The sequence below is a fragment of the Cydia fagiglandana genome, chromosome 2 (assembly GCF_963556715.1).
Source record: "Cydia fagiglandana chromosome 2, ilCydFagi1.1, whole genome shotgun sequence".
In the NCBI taxonomy this organism is placed as follows: Eukaryota; Metazoa; Arthropoda; class Insecta; order Lepidoptera; family Tortricidae; genus Cydia; species Cydia fagiglandana.
In genome coordinates, this window is record NC_085933.1 from 15,066,244 (window position 1) to 15,081,300 (window position 15,057).

The window sequence follows — 15,057 nt, forward strand, 5'->3', positions numbered from 1 at the left end:
GACTCTTGTATCATAATAATACAGGTCGACCTTACTACATATTCACTAGCAATAAGGTAAAGCAGCATTCAACTAATATGAGGACACGGTCAATTAATTAAATTACAAGCGGTTGGCCTGGGTGACCATCAATGATGCTGTACATAACGAAGTTTCGGTATCGGTTGGCAATTATGGGTTAAGAGTAGCAAACTTTAAACGCTTTGATGCATTTAACCTATCCTATATATCATACAGGTATTCTGTTTAATTTGTTCACACTGTGCGTGCTGTTTAATATTATATTCCGAATTAAGAAGCTAATCAATCTTTCCAATCAATATTACACCTAAATGTCAATTGAAGAAAAGAAAATGCCGACAAAATATTTCCCTAAATCGTCTATTTGACATTGAAAAGCGGGCACGCAAAAACCTAAACGAAAGCCAGGGTAGGGACAAATTAAATATTCCGCAACATGTGTATAAGTGGCGCGATGTCGCTAGACCGAGTTGCGTTCTCGCACGCAACTCCATGCATCAAGCGCGACTTTATGTATGAGTCGCGCGCGAGATTTAAACTTATACTAGACCGCCAGCTATATCAGGCAAAGTTGCACGACTTCGCCCGACGCCGCTACGGATATAAGTCGCGCGATGTCACCAGATGCCAGATACCTAGGTATGTCAAGCCAAATTGCTCGACTTCGCTTGACATGTCCTTTTTGCCCACGAATTATTAAAATGCTATCACTTCCACAATCGACTTTTGACTTATAAAACAATTTTATAATAATTTCCAAGCTAATTTTTTTGACAAGCATAAGTAATTATCAAACCAAAACAACAACTAATATATTTTAGGTACAAAATGCGCTATTTTATACTTCAACCTTTTGAAGTCACACATCAAAGCACAGGGCATGAAATATTGGATTTCAGTGACGTTAACAATTTCTCTTTGTACTTCATATGTCAATCAGCTATCCTTTCCCTCGTTACCTCAAATTTCACTCCCTGATTTATTGAAGCTCAGTAAAGGTCAGACGCCAATTCTCGCACTGCTATTTTTAAGACACCTACTGTTATTTTTATACCTGGTATTTATTAGAGATGCCCCGAATAGTGAATTTGGCCGAATACCGAATACCTAATATTCGGCCCCTCTCTCGGCCGAATACCGAATATTCGGCGACCGAATATTCGGCATGACATGCGAACATTGCGAACCTTTCGAGTAACAATTATTATGAAAACTTTTCGCCAACAAAGCACAACGCTTTCTAAGATATATTTTTAAGTAGAACAGAATTAATTAATGTAGTTAGAGTCAATCAAATCAGACCTTCGAGCAACACGGAAGGGAGGCGGCATTCGCACTATTTCCCCTCTGCCGAGGTACAAGATTAGCGCGTCAATATAATCTACCGCGGGTAATAAAACTAGTTGCACTTGGATTTTTCACTAGACCGAGTCCAGACGCGCGCGTGAACACTGCTGCACAAAAATGCCAGTTTGCTCGGTTTTTTGTTATAAAAAAGAGGTCGGGGACGTCAAATTTACAAAAAGAACGTGTTACATTTCACATGTAATATTTTTTTTTACATATCATACGTTTAATTACATTTAAATACAATTATTATATTTTAGTCTCAAGCAATTGTTGGATTTATCGATTTTGCTCGCTCAGTACAAATTGCGGATCGGTCGAGCGACAAATCCGACTTCTCATCTCTCAGAATACAATGACATACTTCAACGGAAATGTGTTAGTGTGCGTGTTGTGACACTAGTCACTCGTCCGTACACAAAAAGAGATCGAGGTTTGCAAGATTTGTCTTTGACGTGTGTCATTTTGTATGTATTTGTGTCGTCATTACAGAGGGCCTACCGCGAACCACGTTCGACGTGTTGCCTCCCTGTCACACTTACGTATGAATTTACAAGTGCCATAGAGAGGCAACACGTCGAACGTGGTTCGCGGTAGGGCCTCTGATTGGATTTTGTATGTAAGTGTGTGAGAAGTGCCACTGTGTGCACCTTCCCCCCGCGAAAAATGGCAGAAAGATTTGTACGGTGAGATATCGCTTGGGCCCCTCCCTTATGACGTGTCGGAAGCCGGTGTTGCTCGAAGAATCAGACCCATGACAAAAATAAAATATTTTGTAATCAACAAATGCTCAAAAACGTGCCTTCGTATTTAACTACTTTCCAAGAATACGTTTTAAATATGAAATATACCTATTTTTTGGTTAATTTTTTGAGTAGTTTTTCTTTTTAGGTAGGTGCAACAGATATTCGGTATTCGGCCGAATAGTAGGCAACATTCGGCCGAATACCGAATATTCGGAAAAGTGGCCGAATAGGCCGAATACCGAATAGTTGCCGAATATTCGTGGCATCTCTAGTATTTATCACTTACTTATTGTATGTCGGTAGTGGTTATTTTTTAAATTATGTCACAGTCTTGTAACTGAAAATTTTAAACACTCCAACATGATCCCTTATTTTATATCCCTTATTTTTTTAAATATTGACCTAAATTTACATGATTAAGACGGAAAGAGTAAGAGTAGAACATTGGTAAAGTTTCGTCTTGATTAAATATTTATGCAAGTCAGAATTTGGACAGTTGTTGACATTCTAATACATAAAAGTTTCAGATACTTTTGAATAACGAGATGCTTTTTTGGTCCGTTGTTTTTGTGGAGAGAGCATTTTTTTATTTTATTTATATTATGAGGGCATGTCCTGATAACTTAAGTATTTACTAAAACATTATATTGCAATATCACGTAATGTGAACATTAGCGTCATGGCTTGCCATGACATTATGCTGAGTGGGGATCTTGTTTAGCACCTAAATAGTTTGTGTAATTTGTATTGTGTATTGTTCTATACCCAGATGTTAAATAAATGTTCATTTCTTCTTCTTCTTCTTCAATAATGAAAACTCTTTCAATTTCTTTGCTATTAACGACGAACTTAGTCGCTCAATCGACTTTTTCTTCGGTGTACTGCTCATATTGCCCCATGCCTGAGGTATCGTAGACATACCCCGGGGGCAACAATTTTCATATCTCATACAAATAGGTAGCTCCGTGATATAGATTCTGACAGATAACAAAAATCAGGGTTTAGACCTGTTATTATTATCAGATTATGTTTGTCAGACATGTTAAATTAGATTTAAAAAAAATACTCACGTTTGTTGAGTTGAAAATTGGTTATGGTAGAATATAGAAGACAAGAAGAACTCATCAAACTAACATCTGTGACCTTACAATGAGTTTGACACTGACATATTCGCTAGCGACTGCGTAACTGCGTAAACTAAGAGTGACATTCCATTTCCAACTGCAGCTGCAATACTGTTCATTTTACTATGGAAACGCGTCGCTGTCATTGTCAATTGCCATAGAAAATGAACAGTATTGCAGCTGCAGTTGGAAATGGAATGTCACTTTAACTTACAATGCATCTCGCGAGAGGCTAATAACTTTTACTTTACAAATTGTAGCTAAATACTCACAAAGAGGGACTTTAACCGAAGCTAGAATTTGCAAATAAAAGCAAAATTAATCCTATTCGTTGATAGTATATTTTTATCTTTTAGTTTCAAAAGTAAATCAAAACTCTCTCCATATTTATGCAGCTCAACGCAAGACTATACCAGAGAATCAGTAAAATCGCGAGTTGTGCCAAACTCGGCAAAACTTTGCAATTTTGACTGATGGGTATGAATGGAATACAAAATTTCGACGAAAAACTTGAGTTTCGTTGTAATTATGAGAGAAATATCTTGCACGGAGCTGTTGGTAACAATGTTTGGTGTTTGGTTTATAAAACAATACGCACACACACACACCTGCTACATTATTTATAGGTATATATGTATCACTATCACTACACCTTATAAAACCGCGTCTGTTTGTGTGTTTGTATGTTCGCGATAAACTTAAATCTGCTGAACAGATTTTCATGCGGTTTTCACCTACCTTTAAGTAGGTAGTTGTAAATTGTAATTCTTGTTTTACCAGAGTAGCCAGCAGTCTACGTATTATTATAGCCTTAGCAAATATTACTGTGCCTCACGGTTGTTCGTTCTCCACACTGCATGTAGATCCAGATATTACATGTTTTTTGTGCGACTGTGTATAACGTCAGGTATGCTAAAAACAAACCAAGTTTGCACAAGATCTTGAAAACAATTATTTTCGTCTTATAATACATAAGGCATTAATATCTTGATACAGTACTGTGGTATGGTGGCAAATGATGATATGTTAGTCTGTTTTCTAAAACAAGGGCTTTTTTTGTATATTTGTGTTAAAATACCAATTTATGTTAAACGCTCAACGACTACTTATGAAAACTTGCCGGATAAATGTTTAAAATAAAATTGTTTCAATACAAAAGATTAAGCAAGTAAAAACTCATAGAAGTTTTATTTTATAAATTAACAAAATATATTTTTAAACTTTTCGAAAATCCAAATTAAGTCTCGACTAAAAGGAATATCTACTTATAAAGTCTTAGTGAAAGTAACAGCGTGTTGTGAGCATTAATCAAAATAAGGGTCAGGCTTTATTACGATGCGTAACTGCTCGTAATACTTTTGTACGTAAACGATGACTCACATTACCGGGAGGGGCGCATCGTTTTCTATGGAAAGCAGCTGTCATGTCATAGAAAAGTAAGCCCCGGAAGCTCCGGCCCGGACACGGCCTGGTCTAACGGGAGTCATGCTTCATACGTTGTAGTGTGCTTATAGGGACCGTGTATATTGGAAGGTCGGTTAACACCGTAAAACATGTCCCTTCGTCCCGGTTTTGCGTTATTTTAGTATGGCCAGAATCTCAAAAAAGATAAGAGTAATCTTTCTGTCACCGATGAGGTCTGCGAGTTTCATTCTTTGAGTTTTAGGACTCCAGCTGTTGTTATTTTGCCTCACAACAGCAAGCAGCCAAGTACATCAGCCCAGTCAATTCAACTTACCCACTATCTGATGTACGTAAATTGTATAACTTGAAAATGCTACCTAGCACATTACATGATTATCTATCTAATACTATTAAAAGGGCAATTCTTGTTTATTTATTTATATATACTTAATTATATTTCTATGGGGTTTTCGGGAGCGATAAATCGATCTAGCTAGGTCTTATCTCTGGGAAAACGCGCATTTATGAGTTTTATGTTTTCCGAGCAAAGCTCTGTCTCTCAGATTAGTTTTTTAATTACGCCCCGCCCCCGCTTACTCCCGCACTGTGTTCCTACTTTGGCTCAACGCTGCTCGCATCGCAACTCCACTCTTGTTAACTTTTCTATTAATCTTATCTCTTAAACTGAAACGTGGTCCAAATTTATTCTAGCAAGTTTGTCGTTTTTTTACCGTAAAGGTCTCTGCCCACTACACCGTATCATACCATGACCGTGCTATGAACGTATCAGGCACGGAATATAACGTGATACGGCCTACTATGCCCACTACACCGTGTCTACATGGTACATAACGGGTTTAGTGCCCGTAGTAACCACGCATCATCCCCATAGCATCCGCCTATAATCCCCGTAGCATCCGCTTTTCATCCCCTTAGTACCCGCGTTTTGTCGCGAGAGCAATACTCGTCAGAAAGAGCCAGCGAATAGTTATCAGACTGGTAAGAGCGAGCAAGAAATATAACAACGCGTTTATAACGGGCTTAGAACGGTCACCATACGCGGTTAAAACCCGTTTTGCCGCCTGCACGCACCGTTCTGGCAACGTTGCGGTTGCGTGCCATGCACGGAGCTTTTCGGCACCGGCAAAATATCCTCGCCGACTATTTTTGCCGGTCCGTGCATGGCACGCGACGGGTATGGTCGGTGACGGAACGGGCTAGTGGGCATAGTCTCATACTTTTTCATACAATAGTACATTACTACAGAGGCCGGGACGAAAGGGGTTGCCGGCCGAAGACATATAGACTATATGTCTGAGCGCGGGCAACCCCATTTCCCGCCGAGGTATGTATAGTGCTTTTCTCAAACATGCAATGAAATAAATAAAATAAAAAACCACGAAACCCAAGTTTTATTTATAGAAAAAACTAAAAGTAAACTACACCCAAAATATAACCAACACGTACCTATATCATTATCACGCGTATGTTTTACACGAGTCGTGTATTTTTACTACCCGTATATTTCATGTATCTTTGATTTTTTCGCCTTGTATCCGTCTGACTGTCGTTTTCGTCACATAAGTTTACATAGTCTTTCATGTTGATATCATGTTTCACATACATCGTTGCTTTATGCATGGAGTAAATAAGTATAATTTCCACAGTGTTGACGAATTTGTAGTTACATTCATTTAAAATATGCCACAAAACTGTTTCTAATAAACTGTAAGCCATTTTTCTTAGTTTCTCAAATAATAAAATTGCCATAAGCAACCACCCTAATAGCATTTTCTTGTAGGGATTTTGTTGGGCCTTTGTTTACGTATTAGTTGGGCAACCGTTATATTTGGCCGTACGACTTGCTGGAGGGCCCTCGACAAAGGCCCTCCCGAAGATTCCCAACAGAGGGCCATTAGAGTATTTTTTTCGTTGGGCCTATTTAAATAAATCATACAATTGTTCAACGGTGGTGGTTTTGGTTGGGCCGCGGTTGGGCCTATACACATTTGTTTGATGGTTGGTTAATTGTTACATTTGGCCGTACGATTTGCTGGAGGGCCCTCGACAAAGGCCCTCCCAAAGATTCCCAACAGAGGGCCATTAGAGTAATTTTTTCGTTGGGCCTATTTAAATAAATCATACAATTATTCAACGGTGGTGGTTTTGGTTGGGCCGTGGTTGGGCCTATACTCATTTGTTTGATGGTTGGTTAATTGTTACATTTGGCCGTATGGCTTGCTGTAGGGCCAACTGCAAAAAAATAAAAAAGGGCAATTTTTTCGTTGTGCTTCTGTTTGCAAATTCAACAATTACCCATCGGCAAGTCAGGTAGTCGTGCACCAGGTTGAAGGCCCAACACAGCTTGTCCCACAAAGGGCCAACATTGTAACTTTAACGTTGGGCCTTGTGTAGGATTCTTACAATACTACCGTAGGTAAATAGTTGTGTAATTTATAGTGGGCCTACACAGTCTTAATTATGTAATGGGCTTTTGTTTACGAGTCCTACAGTTACCCTACGTTAGGTAAGTGGTTGTGTAATACGACGTTGGGCCTTTGCTGATAAATATTACAATTACACTACGGTAGGCATTGGTTGTATCCACATGAAGGCCCTAGGCAGCAGTTGTTGTTAATCTTCTCTGTATCGTTCCAATTTTAGTATATGTACTGCCGAAGCAAGTACACTTACTATACACTCTAATTTGTATATATACTAACCGCACTTCGAAACTTCGTAAGCGAGATTTATGTTTTTTGAGATTTAAATTGAGAAAATGTTGGTAAAATACAATTTTTTTAATTTATGTATACATTTTATAGTTATAGCTATTAGATTTATAAGTTACTTTAAAAATATATTTTGATTATATCCGGAATAATCGAGAAAATAACTATAACTCCGATGTTTGGAGACAGTAACGCCATCTAGTGACGCCACAAGCAAACTCAACTGGTATTGTTGGGCATCAGTACCACAGCCAATGTTGGTAAATGCGATATTTGTGCTCACTGGGCCAACGAATGTTATCGTTGTTTAGCCACCGGTACCAAAATACACAAAGGCCCATTGTTAGGCGTCAGTGCCACAGCCAATGTTGGTAAATACGATATTTGTCATCATTGGGCCATCGGATGATATCTTTGACTAGCCAACGTTACCAAAATACACAAAGGCCCATTGTTGGGCATCCGTGCCACAGCCAATGTTGGTAAATGCGGTATTCGTCACCATTGGGCCAACGAATGTTATCGTTGTTTAGCGAACGGTAGCAAAATACACAAAGGCCCATTTTTGGGCCTCAATGCTACAGTCATTGTTGGTAAATGCGACATTTGTCGTCATTGGGCCATCGTATGATATCTTTGATTAGCCAACGTTACCAAAATAAACAAAGGCCCATTGTTGGGCATCAGTGCCACAGCCAATGTTGGTAAATGCGATATTTGTCATCATTGGGCCATCGGATGATATCGTTGACTAGCCAACGTTACCAAAATACACAAAGGCCCAATGTTGGCCATCAATGCTACAGTCAATGTTGGTAAATGCGATATTTGTCGTCATTGGGTCATCGGATGATATCGTTGATTAGCCAACGTTACCAAAATAAACAAAGGCCCGTTGTTGGGCATCAATGCTACAGCCAATGTTGGTAAATGCGATATTTGTCGTCATTGGGCCATCGGATGATATCGCTGATTAGCCAACGTTACCAAAATAAACAAAGGCCCATTGTTGGGCATCAGTGCCACAGCCAATGTTGGTAAATGCGATTTTTGTCATCATTGGGCCATCGGATGATATCGTTGATTAGCCAACGTTACCAAAATACACAAAGGCCCATTGTTGGGCATCAATGCTACAGCCAATGTTGGTAAATGCGATATTTGTCGTCATTGGGCCATCGGATGATATCGTCGATTAGCCAACGTTACCAAAATAAACAAAGGCCCATTGTTGGGCATCAGTGCCACAGCCAATGGTGGTAAATGCGATATTTGTCATCATTGGGCCATCGGATGATATTGTTGACTAGCCAACGTTACCAAAATACACAAAGGCCCATTGTTGGGCATCCGTGCCACAGCCAATGTTGGTAAATGCGGTATTCGTCACCATTGGGCCAACGAATGTTATCGTTGTTTAGCGAACGGTAGCACAATACACAAAGGCCCATTGTTGGGCATCACTGCCACTGCCAATGTTGGTAAATGCGATATATGTCATCATTGGGCCAACGAATATTATCGTTGTTTAGCCAACGGTACCAAAATACACAAAGGCCCTTTGTTGGGCATATGTGCCACAGCGAATGTTGGTAAATGCGATGGTGGGCCAATACAAAATTAACGTTGGCTACGGAACGAACCTCATCCCAACGTTTTCCCTACCGTTGGCACCGTGGGCCCCAACGAAAATGCTACTAGGGCATATACATACTTCGTCTTTGACTTGGCGGCAGAGGCAGCAAGTGATTTAAAATCAATTCTGCTTACGCTGCCAGTTCCAACACCTACGATTACAATTAATATTAATTTCATTATTTCGTCGGAACTCATATTAAAGTCAAAAAATCAACAACGCACCATAAATCCAATGAAACAGAATGAATATTTTTCAACTTTACCTCCATAACAATTTAAAAAATATAACTACGCGTGTTTGAGTAGACCTTTTTACCGCTAACGTTTAGATGAAATATTTTAAATGTTTTTATTTGTGTAGTTAAATTTATAATTTAAAATTATTAAATTATGGAATGTATTATTTATTAAGTTCATGTTGATTTTATACAAATAAAACTGCAAATTATAGCAAACATTGCTTTTTGTTTTTTTTTATAGGCGTAGTGGCAGAGGGTCATTACGAACCATAAAGCAAATACTGCCTCTAGTTTTTTTAATGGGTGAATGCCACGATGCTGTGTCACAAATATCTGTGAAGTGAAAATTAAAATAGAGGACTTTGCCGGCCTAGGCCTGCAAGATGTGTATGAAATTCCATTAACGGCCTTTTGTCCTAGCCGCACCTGAAACGTCATACTTCGCAGCCTATTATGAGCCAATATTTCATTGCATGTTTGAGAAAAGAATATTTTTTTGCCTGACACGTTCATAGCACGGTCATGGTATGATACGGTGTAGTGGGCAGAGACCTTAATGCTTCTAGAATTCAATGAGAGTTTCTATTTAAAGATATTCAGTTTTATTTTAAACTACATAATTTGTTTTCTAAATTATTCAGTTGTTAACTTGTTATGATATAAAAAAAATATGGTTCCATAAAACTTACTAAATTGAAATGTTGTTACTTAAGTTGTAATTAATTTTAATCATTTTCACATCGACATGGCAACACACCTGGACTTAATTAATTATTTTAACTTGTGGCTTTGTGCCAATCCAGTTCTCCATCCAGTCCAATCCTAGATAGTCAAGTTAGGCTTAGCTAGCAAAGTTAGTTAGTTTAGTCTGTGTTACTTAGTACAAGAGGCTGGAAACTCAAATGGAGTTTGTTAGAAAAGCATACATATGCAGAGCATGGAAGTGCCTGTGTAAACCGTAAGCTGCATTAATTGGCAGGTACCGTATGTGTTTGTGTGTGCGTTAGGTTCTTAGGGCCCCCCCACATCTGGCGTCTTTCGAGCGTCGGCGTTTACAATTCTATGGCCGCTGCTCGACGCAACGTCGACGCAGCGTCGACGCAACTGCGCAGCGACGTCATTTTTTTTCCATAGCGCTGACCAGACGCCGACAGACGCCGACGCTCGAAAGACGCTAGAGGTGGGGGGGCCCTTAAGTTTTAGTTCCTATGATATTATACTGGTGTAATAACATTATAATGTATTTGTATACTTACTTGTAACTAGAAAATGCAGCTCAATAGAGATACTTATTTTAATATTTATGTATAATAATTAATAAAATGGGTACTCAAACACACCTTTAAAGCAATATTCCACACGGGCCAATTCGAGTTTTAGTTATTAGGTAAATCTGATTTCGATACGATACTGATATCTCAGTGCCAAAAATGACATTTCTTCAATCAAAACCGTCACTTTTGACACTGACAGATTAGTATACAATTATGTAATACTAGCTGTTGCCCGCGACTTCGTCCGCGTGGACTCTTGAACATTTTACATCTTGTGTGCCTATAATTTTTATCGATGCAAACTTTATAATATAAACTTTTAATATAATGTTAATGCCCTTTTACCAAGTTTGAAGTTCCTAACTTGAAAGCTTGAAAAAAAATGTTTGATATTCATACAAACTTTCAACTTCTTTTGCACCACGTTAGGGGATGAATTTTCAAAAACGCTGAAATGAGTTTGCTTGTAATTTGATTTAATACCTTTTTGCAAAGTTTCATGTTCCTAGCTTAAAATAAAATTTGCACCCCAAGACGAACTTTCATCCCTCTTTTAACCCCATTAGGGCTAGAATTTCCAAAAACGTTGCAAAAACTTTTTTTTGTAATCATCTATTACGCCTTTCTAAGAAGTTTGAAAGCATTTGTAATGGATTCAAACATTCAACCCCTTTTTAACCCTGTTAGGGGATGAATTTTCAAAAACGCTGAAATAAGTTTTCTTGTATTTAAATAATCCATCTTTTAACGAAGTTGCAAATTCCTAGCCCAAAAGAAAACTTTAACCCCATACAAACTTTCATCCCCTATTTAAACGCTGAAATTACTTTTATTGTCTTCTAATAATATCCCTAAATACAAAGATACAATTCCACCACTCGAAAAAATTTTTGATATCCATACATACTTTCAACCCCTTTTTCACCACCTTAGGGGATGAATTTTCGAAAACGCTGAAATTAGTTTTCTTGTATTTTAATAATATATCTTTTTACGAAGTTTCAAGTTCCTAGCTTAAAAGATAACTTTAACCCCATACAAACTTTCATCCCCTTTTTAACCCTTTTAGGGGTTGAATTTCTCAAAATCGCTTCTTATCTCTTGTACACTTTATAAATGCAATCTGGTGTGCAAATTTCAACTTTCTGGCTTTTATAGTTTCGGCTCTGCGTTGATGAATCAGTCAGTCAGGACACTTGCATTTATATATATAGATTTGATTGCCAATGAGGAACTAAATAAAAGGTAGAGTTAGACCAAGAAAAGTCTGCAGCGATTTTGATAGCCCACTCAGTGCAAGTGTTATTTTAAACTTCAAAATTCGATGAAATTATGATGTTTAATAACACTTGCACTGCGTAGGCTATCAAAATCGCTGCAGACTTTTCTGATCTAACTCTATGAACACTCTCATAAAGATATTCCAGAGATATTTCACACCGTCTTATCTTCCGCCATAATTACACCTTAACAACCAGATTACACCCAAATACCTGTATCAAAAACAATTACGAAGCCCTCAAAGGGGATTATCCCATAGTTGGGCCCACCCCGGCAAGGTTAATTAAAACTCCTTACGACTGAATATTAATGCCATACGGCGCACCATCTTGCGGACGTGAGCGGAGTGAGAAGGTTTTATTGAGTTTTGGAAGAATAAGCCATAACTCTGTAGATATAACATCACATATTTTATGCGTTTTTCCTCAAAGTTGACTGTTGATAGGTACTAGTACGTCTTGCAAATTGATTTTGGTATGAAATCATTTTAAACATTCAATGTTCCAATAAATATTTAAAATCAACACACCTGAAAAACATTCTCCATTTCCGTTTTCCATTCGATTCGTTTGCTTTAATAAATTTATTTGTATATATACTCGTGCATATGATGAGTCCGTATGTTGAAAGGTCCGAAATTATGACCTCCAGGATTATCACATTTTAGGCTTAGAACGCACTGCGATTAATTTCTTGCAGTTTCAGCAGTGGGAAGACAATCCTGACTTCGGGCAAACTCGGCTGCGCTCGGCTCAGCATTGCTCCGAGCAATTATTAGGGTTCACACAACTTGACGTCCCTTTGCGTGCACGACCACAGATAAGACAATAACTTGAATTTTGACAACCCTAGTCGAAAGGAATAGTGCCATAAATTAGAAAGGGATAGGTATCATGATTTGACCCTGAATCGCTGCCAAACTTCGGTTTTGTAGGAAGTGTCCTTTCTGTACGGTAGTACCTATTACTTATTCTGTGGTTTCAGTCTTGCAAGTGCGTGTGATTATTATGAAGCGTGATGCCCTACGTTACACTTTTTGCGATTCTGAAACCTAAAGCCTTATTGTCACGTCAATGTCAAAAATGTTTACTATCACAGAAATGAAGCATCTACGGTAGCTAATCTTACGAGACGGCTTCGCATTGTTGAAGTGCGCCATCTCGCTGACAGTCAATTCACGCTTATTTATATACGGACCCTTATTAGATTTTATTGTTGTGGCTGGCTTTCATGCTCTTAGAAGCAAAAATGTCCGTACGGCGTGAAAACAATGGGTAAATCTACTGACACGGACCTAACGGACCTGTTGAAATATTATGTACTCGTAGGTTACTGGTATTTGTGATCTGTAATAAAATACAAAACCCCCAAATTCCCCAATTTCCAAGGGGGAGGCCTATGTTCAGCAGTGGACGTCTTATGGCTGAGATGATGATGATGAATAAAATTCTACGTATTGAACTGCACTTAAAACCATATTTTGACCACAAGCACCCGCTTGCACTATGCCACAAATTTCGAATGTAAATCTAGATTGAAGTTAGAATAAAGAAGATTTTTTTTTCCCTGGGGATGTTTGAACGCAAACCAAAATTTAATCAGATATTCGGCTTGATTCGAACCATGCTAAGATGTCACAGCGATACGATACTGATCTGTCAGTGACAAAACAGTTGTAAAACCAACATAGAAACACAATAATTACAATTAATTAATTCGACAATAAAGAAATCTTATCTTATAGGTACAACACTACGGTCAATGAAAAGGTGTACAACTAAACAATCAAGTTATAACAAAATAACTACCTATAGTAATATCATATGAACCTCGGAATGTTTATAAACATATTGAATTCCACTTCGTATACATATAATATAGTCAATCCTGAATTCATATAGGTACCTAGTTTTAGTAGAAATACCCATTCTACGTATTTGCTCCAACAACAGTCGAGGTCTGTATTCAGCGAAAAGATGAGTTAAGAGTCACCCATACAATGTTCGTCTCTGCATATATCTAAAAGGGCCATCCTGTTTAAATAGTGGAAGTGATAGTTATCATCTTGTACAGTCACCTTCAAAAGTAGCTACAACACATGTAGAGGATTCAAACATACATAAATATATAAAAAAATACTATAGGACATTACGAGCCCCGATGCAAATAATCTCGTCTAGTTCCACGCAACAATTTTGTTTATTCTAATAAATTTTACACATGAACATATAATGACCCAGTAATGGGAACAATAATAGTAATGTTTAATGTAGTTTATTTTGATCGTATAATAAAATTGCATGAGACTTTTATTGCTGAAAAAACGTACTTTTCAAAAACGTTGTTCAAATCATATTGTCCTCTCCTACAGCACTGCTGCATGCATGGTCTCAAAACAAAATTGTGAGTACATTGGCAGAGCCCTGTGGCTTTCCCTAATAATAGCCCTTTTCACATATGTTGTAATTCTACCCGTCAATAAAAAAATAAAAAATCGTTATTTTTTTTTCTTTCAGTACAAACGGTATTTCTTGTATTTGGATTTAGTTGTTGCAGAGTATTACCATATAAAATTAAATTACATTAGTATAAGCATTCAATATTAGTAGGTAATTCTTAAACTAAGACATTATTTTTGAATAAACGCCAGAACCTCAAAAAATGGTCTCACTAGACGAAAACATGTGCATCGGGGCTCGTATTACACTAATTGACTAATCAACCCATGAATCAGGAACAAATATGCATGCTCCTCACACAAATCTATACCCTTCTCAGGATTTGAACCCGAGACCATAGGCAGGGTCACTACCGACTAGACCAGCCAAGTCCTCAGGTTTAATATTTTGAGGTACCTAATACTAACTCTATAAAACTGTATAACTCCTTTCGAGTTGCGTGAAAAAGAAAGTCTAAAATGTCGGTTGAATGGCCGGGCATCAAGATTTTTCGGATGTAAGTACACATTGTTGAAAATGTGTAAATTAGGATACCTAATTCACTAACTCTATTTATTGTTAAATTTGTAATTACAAATTCCAAACGTAATTAAGTTAGAAGTGAATTTTAAATTTAAATTTGATTTGATGGTTATTTTATAAAATACTTAAGAGTACCAAATATATTCGTACTATTTTTAAATCGTTTTAAATCCTACTTATATTTCTAAAATCGATACAAATATTTTAACAATTGCAATAGAATCAAATTCCAAAATGAATCTCAGTCAACGCATTTCACCAAGTCACAAA